Source organism: Bicyclus anynana, chromosome 12 (assembly GCF_947172395.1).
Source record: "Bicyclus anynana chromosome 12, ilBicAnyn1.1, whole genome shotgun sequence".
NCBI lineage: Eukaryota > Metazoa > Arthropoda > Insecta > Lepidoptera > Nymphalidae > Bicyclus > Bicyclus anynana.
The window spans coordinates 12,530,009-12,539,131 of NC_069094.1; positions in this window are offsets into that span (position 1 = coordinate 12,530,009).

Sequence of the window (9,123 nt, forward strand, 5' to 3'; positions counted from 1 at the left end):
CGAAAACTGATTTTAATGATATGAATGTTTGTTACTCTTTCACGCCTCGACTACTTAACCGAATTAGCTGAAATTTGGTATTGAGATATATTATAGCATGGATTAACACATAGGCTACTTTTTATCCCGGAAAATCCATGGTTCCCGAGGGATTTGTGAAAAACTAAATTCCACGCGGACGCAGTCGTGGGCGTCCGCTAGTAGCTAAATACATGAAACAGCTCTCTCAAAATCTCATTTTCATCAACATTTCTTGCTATCTAATTATTTATGGGTTACTTGAGAAAAGGGGAGTGTTTGTTAACAATCAAAGGAACTTCAACCCTACACACAGCGTCCACAAGTGCGTGACTCTACTCAAGGTCATTCTCTGCCATTTTTGGGTCTTATTTCGGTTACAGTTTGAATTGTTAATTAAGTTTCCCTGACAAATTTTGTGAATCAGAACCTTTGTTCCACATTGGTTCTTTTTTTTTAAATCCACTTTTGAAGCTTCTGCTAAAAGTAGGTATATCTCGATAGATAGGTAGGTATACCTATGACATGATCATCGGGACTAATTTTTAATCATCAGCACCTTTTTTGGTACGTTGGGGTGCGAAGGTGCTGGAATGGCGACCCCGCATTAGAAAATGTAGTAACACCTGCTTGAACCACCGAAAGGTCAACGCACTTTATTGCCAATCTATAAGGCACGGACCATATGTGGCTACTAGAAAATCAATCAAAAAGCCCCACCTAAGTAGGTTACAATACAGTAAATTACTAAGTAGGTACAAATGTACCTATGTGGTAGTGGTATTTCAATTCAGGAATTTTAATTGATTGTAACGACATGGTTAAACGAATGAATACTTAATTAGAAAGGATCCTTTGTCCCAATCAGGGGTCCTAATCTCGTAAAATGTCGGCCCATATTATGTTTGATAATTATTGCCGATAATTTAGACTTTTTAAGCACCTCTCTGTCGTAGTAAGTAATTCTGAGGTTTACAATTGAGGTCCTAGGTTCGATTTCCAATCAAGTCATCATACCACTCTCCTGTCTAACAGAAAAAGAAGAGTAGTGTGAAGACAGGTGATGAAGCGAGCTATGCTTGGGGTTTCTCTGCGTGATCGAAACAGACATGAGGAGACCCGCAGAAGAACCAAAGTCTCTAATTACAACATAGCTCAGCGAGTCGCGAAGCAAAAGTGGCAATGGGCAGGCCACATAGTTTGAAAAGCCGATGGACGTTGGGGTCCCAAGGGGCTGGTATGGCGACCCCGCACTACAAATCCCTATTGTATAAATCCGATAATGCGCAGTAAGAGACTTTGAGCTCATTTTATTGATCATATCTATTTTTACTCGTATTCTATACCTATATCAATAAGATTTGCTGACCCGGCAAACGATAATCTCATCTTCATGGAGCAGGATTGCAGGTCCAAGCTTACTCCTCTTCTATAAGAAGACCATGCCTAAAGCTTGGCAAATTCGTTCGTAACACTCCCGATAGTCCGCGCGGGCCGGGAGGGGGGTAGCGATGCCCCGCTAGCACGACTGACATACCCGTGCAGTCCGTTCCCCCCGTCGCCCGCATATATATTTTTTTATCCTTTACAAGTTAGCCCTTGACTACAATCTCACCTGATGATGCAATTTAAGATAGAAGCGGGCTAACTTGTTAGGAGGAGGGTGAAAATCCACACCCCTTTCAGTTTCTACACGACGTCATACCGGAACGCTAAATCACTTGGCGGTACGTATTTTAAGCCACGGCCGAAGACTCCCACCAGGCAGACCTAACTTCAATCGTTTCAGCCGGAGATCGAATCCAGGACCTCGGTCATGTAAATCCACCGCGCATACCACTGCGCCACGGACGCCGTCAAAAAACTCGTCGTTGCACTCAGTGGTGTCTACAAGGGTAGGAGGAGGTGCGCATATCGGCGCCTTCTACCACCCGTTCTTACTCTGCGAAGCGGGTCAGCATCAAACGCCCGTTCTCTTCTTCTCCGATGCCTCTTTTAAGTACAGTGAGTCAGTGAGTGAGTGAGCTATTGTTCGGTCAGTATTGAATTGTTAGTTACTTGGCTGGGTGCCAACACAAGCGGAGAAGGGGAGTGATAACATGTTGTAAAGGGGCCCCTCAACCCTACTGGAATCAGTTGCAAGTCCGAGATCCGCTGGTGGCTGACTCCTTGCCATACGCTAGTTAATCCTCGTATACATCTGATTCAATATTGTAATATGAGGGTAGAACGGTATCAAGCAAACCGCAAATTGTTCCACAAACAATTGATAGTGTTACTTTGTGTATCTACCATCCTTGACACGTAAAGCTTAGAACCTGCTCTGAGGCTACGGCTTCTCCGCCATCAGAAGTGGAATTTAGTCTGGTCCGCCGTCTTACATATAATGCCTACCCTAGTTAAAAACCTCGTGCACACCTGTGCACAGGTGTATGAGGGCCAGACAAGCGCTGTAAACTGTAGAGACGCATTATAAATTCATACCTATTTAGAAATTTCGCTACTGTCTCCCGCCTCGGACGTGATCTCGAGCTTTCTCGCTTGAATACTAACGAGATTTACTGCTTAATATCTTTGTACGTAACCATGGGATTCATAGGGATTAGACGAGTAAGCACTTACCTACTATACCTACCTACACTTGGCGTCAGTGCTGTATTTACATTTACCGCCACAAGTTATAAAATACTAGCTGACGCCACGTGGTTTCACCCGAGTGATTCTCGTTCCTGTAGGAATACGGGGATAATATAATATATATCTAACACTGTTTTTCAAATCGGACCAGTTCCTGAGATTAGCGCGATAAATCAAACAAACAAACAAACTCTTAAGCTTTATAATCGTCGTCGTCGTCGTTATCAATCCATATACGGCTCACTGCTGAGCTCGAGTCACCTCACAGAATGAGAGGGTGTAGGCCAATAGTCCACCACGCTGGCCCAATCGGATTGGCAGATTTCACACACGCAGAGAATTAAGAAATTCTCTGGTATGCAGATTTCCTCACGATGTTTTCCTTCACCGATTGAGACACGTGATATTCTATATTTGTTAAGAATTGTTAGACTTATTTTAGAACTACCAATTCTTGTTGACGATATTCTTGTTATATATATATGATTACTTTCTTAGGTTATGCATAATGTCAAGTAGGTATAAGTTAGCTAGTTACTTCCTTCCTTACTTCTTAGTATATATGTATGCATAGTTAAGTGTATTTCTGGTAAAGTAAGAATCACCTGTACATATATTAAGATAACTAGTAATAAGAGTATTAGACTGTAGTTACTAAGCAATTATAACGTATAGATAAATAGACCGATTAACCAATAATGTTAAGTACTAATATTATATTGTAAACTATCTGTAATGTATTACATTGTTGTATCTGTATTGCTGCATCACTCTAATTGTAATATTGTCTCTTTCTAACGAATATGCACTGTACTACTCACACACTATTGTTATTTCACTTATCATATAATGCTATCTCATTCATGTCTATAACTCTGTCTCTTTTGTATATATTTTTATAACTGGAATAAAGTTGAGAGAATGCGAGCGCTTCTAATCCTATATAATTCAGCACCCCAATAATATTTCACACACTTCACTCCCGAAGCCTGAAGCGATCGCACCTCTACATTAAGAAATTACGTGTTTTATTTATACGCGTCTCCCTGTGGTTTGGACTCTCCAAAATCCTCCACAGTGCATGGTCCTTCGTACCGGATTCACCGAGCCGGCAAACATTTGAAGAATAAGCTCAGGCAAGAGAGCGTCTCCGTGGAAGAACTGAAGAGGAATCAACCTATCGCCGCAGAACAGGGTTCCGCGGGCTGGGAAGATCGTTCAGTTGGGCCACGGAACTGAAGTGACGTCATCGAAGTCTGCCTAGACCGAAGAAAAGGCATCAACCCTTCGCTGCGGGTGCATTGAGGCGAAGCTCAGTAGTAGCTGCCGAAGACCGCGAGGCTTGTGGGGAAGATCGTTTCATCGAGCTACAGACCAACTAAGGATCTACGACGCATCCACGAAAAGGAATCTACCTTCGCTGCGGGTGCATTGAGGCGAAGCTCAGTAGTAGCTGCCAAAGACCGCGAGGCTGTGGGGAAGATCGTTTCGTCGCGCAGTAGAAGACCTTCAACGGAGTCACACCTTCAACAAAACGAAGAGGAATCCACCTTCGCTGCGGGTGCATTGAGGCGAAGCTCCGAGTAGCTGCTGAAGACCGCGAGGCTGTTGGGAAGATCGCTTCGTCGCGTTGGAGAAGACTTCAAGGGAGTCACCTTCAACAAACCGAAGAGGAATCCACCTTCGCTGCGGGTGCATTGAGGCAAAGCTCGGAGTAGCTGCTGAAGACCGCGAGGCTGTTGGGAAGATCGCTTCGTCGCGTTGGAGAAGACTCTAAGCGGTTTACCGCGCCTCATCTGTTCACCACCTAACGGTGTCAAACGGTGAACAGTGAGTTAACGCCTAACGGCGGGAGCAGTATACCAGACGATACTGCCAGCTTGCCTTAACCGGCAGCTGTAACAGTCTGATCGCGCCGATACGGTTCACGTGAGATAGGGGTCCTCCTAGTAGGCACAGCCGAGGGTGTCGGGCGTTCCTCCCGATACCTGAGCACTCTAACCCTCACGTGTTACCCTCTGTCGGGCGATTCCCACCTCACCTTACCTATTACTCCATCCCTGGGAGAGTGTGTCTTTCGAGACCCTCAAACAGGACTGCTAGGGCATTAGGGCTGATAGGGCAGTTAGGGTATTAGGTACGGTAGGTTTATTAGGGTATTTATGTATTTTATTTTTAAGGTATTTATTTATTTTATTTAGGGTTTTAAACGGTATATTTATTAGGGTATTTATTTATTTTATTTTTCGAGTATTTATTTATTTTATTTAGGGTTAACGTTAGGATTATTAGGGTTTTAGGGACAGTAGGATTGGTACAGTTCATAAAACCCCGAAAAAGAAGAGAGCAAGATTAGCTCCAAAATAGATTAAATAAAGAGAACGACGTACGCAAGAACATGGATAGTTTAACAAGCACAGAAATGCAAATGCTATTAAACTACCTACAAAACGTAGAACGAGTATCAAATGAAGACCCCTGCATAAATAATAATTATCGAACACAAGCTTTATATGACGGACCCCGCATGGATAAACGGATACGAGACTCTAATGATAAGAAAAGGAGAAGAGCCATTTTAGAGGCACGTCTAGAAATTCAAAAAGCACGATGTGAACGGGCAAATATAGAAGTCGAGTTAGCAAAAACAAAAATTGAACTTATGCAACTCACAGAAGAAAGTAACTTTAGTAGAGAAATAGAAATTGTTAATAACGATATAGAAAAATTGCCAATGACAAATGAAAATAAAGACATTAACTTTATAAATAGTTTAGACAGAACAAATGCGACAATAAACAATTACAGTAATTCAAATTCAAGCTGTGATATCCAGTCTCAAGATGAAATTAGAATAGTTTCAGCCAGCTCTACTACAGAAAAAATAACTCCTTTTTGCAAACTATACACACTGGAAAGGCAAAGCTCCATAACTAAATCACGTGTCATGGAAGATGGACTACAATCAATAATTTCAAAAAAGAAACTGCAAACAAATTATCATTTAAAATTAAAACAAGATACTACAACAACATGGCCACATAAGTACGAGATTGAGCAACGTGGCAAGTTTGGCAAAAACACTCATATCATACGAAATGCATCTGTATCTTTAGATAAACTATATACAGCGAAACGTTATATAAAATCAAAACCAATAGAGCTGTATATAACAAGCGCAAGGGCAATAGTTAAATTGAAAAAATTACCTACAAGAATATTTCACATGATAACTAATCAAATGTATAGCATTATTGCTTTGGAAGTAAACCTGCTCAAGAATACAATTTCTTATGATTCAACCACATCAGAAAATTTCAACTTAGCCTCGAAATCAATGACAATAAAAAACATCAAAGATTGCCCACAAATTAAGGATAGAAGAACACTTATGAAATATGAAGTAAGATCATCTTCTTTCAAAGATATAAAACAGTTTAGTAATGGTTTAAAAACTAATATTTCGGTTAAATCAACAAGCTTTCTGAATTACGTAACATTAATACCAACCTACGTCTCAGGAATTAAACCTAAACTAAAAATGTCATATTACAATGAAATAAAAGCAAAACTTAATAATAAGATAACACAGAGATTCGACGTAGAAACTATAAAACTCATTGCATTGCCTGAAAATAATTTAAAAATACGTTTAAACTTACACCGCAACATAATAAAACAAGAACCGTTGTATTATATAGAAAAAAAGATATTCAAAAAACCTACAATAGAGATAAATAAACAAGTAAGAAATTGGAGAAACGAAACAACAAAACCAATCATCGCAGAAATAAAAAATGGTTTACTACAGCCACCTGCACGTAATAAAATAATAGTTCTAAAGCTACGACACAATAACAATGTCATAAAACAACTAATCCAAGAACGCTATTGTTCAAAACTAAAAGAAATACCTAACGAACATACAAATGATGATCCCACAAACGAAACCTTAACAATAGAAGGTACAATAAAATATGTTTCCGAAATACTCGACCATATTTTATTATCGTCAGCTGCAGATAAAAAAACAATGCTAATTCACCAAATCAGTAATAACCACGTGTATAGAAAGATAAGAATACTGCCGCAAAGCATGAAAATATTTGGGCATCGTTACAATAAACAGATAATAAACCCAATCTTACAGAGATTTCCGAATTCGGTTATTCAGTTTAAGGGATTAACATTCGACGAGATAAGTAAGATAATATGGAAGTTGAAATCATTAACCTGTTCCACTGAATACACGCGTACAACAAGAATTTATTCACATAAAATAGCTCAAATAGAACATGGACAAAATTGCAACATTAAACGTTTCCATATTGAGCTAAAATTCCTAATCATAACAAAGACGAAAGACGAAAGGAACAATCATTTATTGACAATAACAAAATTCATAGAAAGACGCATAATTTTATCACCATCGTATCAACACACTCAATCTCGAGACGAGGGGGAGCTCCATGTTAATGTAAATTATATTAAATTTATACATAATCAATCTTGGAAAACTAGACTCAAGAACTTTAGAAAACTTAGTCTTGATGACAAGACAACGTCTATAACAAAACTCACTTCAAGACAACAACTACAAGGTTGCAACGGAATTAAATTAATAGCACAGCGAAATGCACAACAATAGCTTGAAAACTACTAACAATCATTAAGTATTAAAAGTAATTATTAACAAGTACTATATGAAAGCATGCGAAGAAGAAATCAATAATCATCTACTTATCATCATTAAGACTGTTAAGAAGTGTATACGTAATCACAAGCTAATAAGGTTAATCTTTTATTACATGTTTGAATAAGTTCAGAGTTTAATTAGATTTAATAATTTACTTGTCAGGAAAATTAAAAAATTGCAAGGTCCAAATTAATTGTACATGATAGTTTAAGAGTATTGACTCGAAAATCATAATATATTTCAACGTAACATAGCCATTTTGAAGCCTACTTTACTAACTCTAGACTAAAATAATTTACTTTAACTTTAATTTACAAACTAAAGCTTTCTATACGAAAACAATAAGCATGATATCAGCATCAGCTTCTTATTATTGTCAACTAAATCTGAGGTAAACTTCCCGTCTTTAACGGCATAAACAATTGTAATAAAAGAACATAAATTGTTTAAATAGTAAACTAGTATTGATTGACAAAAAACAAAATATTAATAAAAATCTTAGATTCAGACAATGAAACAAACTGTCACTAGTTAAAACATTTAGTTGTTGTAAAATTTATTTGATTTGGTACCAAGAGTTTAGATATCGCCTGTATCGTCAACCCCTACATTTGGTGCTGCAGATTACATCTTAACAGATCTTATCTTCGCACGAGGGGGAGACTGTTAAGAATTGTTTAAGGACGAATTCTAGTTGACGATACTCTGATTAATGTACATATTAATATATGATGTTAAGTAGGTCTTAGATTACTTATTTAGGTTTAACCATACTTCCTAATGTATCTGTAGTTCACTAAGTACATTAAGTATAATACATGTATGTGATTATATTGCTTCATACAATCTATATTTAGATAATTAGTTATAAGTGCAATTAATGTATATAAATAAATATGCAGGTAATTTAAAAGTGTTACTCATAAATTGTGAATCATCATTACTTTATTACAACACTACATTACTCTCTATAGCCATCTGTTTGTTAACTATCATAGTCTATATTGCTGTATCTCTCTAATTGTTATATTGTCTCAGTCTAATGTATTTACTGTACTATTCTAACAATATTGCTATCTCACTCTTTAATGTAATGCTTTCTCCTTTGTATATGTAATTCTGTCTCTTTCGTACTGATCATTATAACTGCAATAAAGATAAGGGAATGCGGACGCTTCAAATCCCATATAATTCCGAACCCCAATAATATTTCACACACTTCACTCCCGAAGCCTGAAGCGTTCGCACCTTTACATCAAGAATTACGTGTTTTATTTATACGCGTCTCCCTGTGGTTTGGACTCTCCAAAATCCTCCACAATATTATATAAATTATATATTATATAATTTCTTAAAATGCACACAACTGAAAAGTTGGAGGTGCATGCCACGGACCGGATTCGAACCCACACCCTCCGAAATCGGAGGCAGAGGTAATATTCACTGAGCTATCACGGCACAGCTTTATAATATTAGTATAGATTTGCCACCCCTACTGACCTCTAAAATTAGATATCTACACTGGTCACAATAACGTTAGGTAATTCCCTTTTTTAGTGAATAATCTAGTTATTAGGATTATTTTTACAACTTTTTTAGGTATAATTTTAAGCTAACAAAAGCAAGGCATTGTTTTAATTGCACTTTTTACAACGTGTGATGCACTTCTTACAAGCTAGATATGCTTTAGCTGCGATTTTGCCGTCCTAAGCTTCAGCTTTTTCAGCTTTTATGGCAAATCCGGCACTGGCTTACGTCACGGCTGTATACAC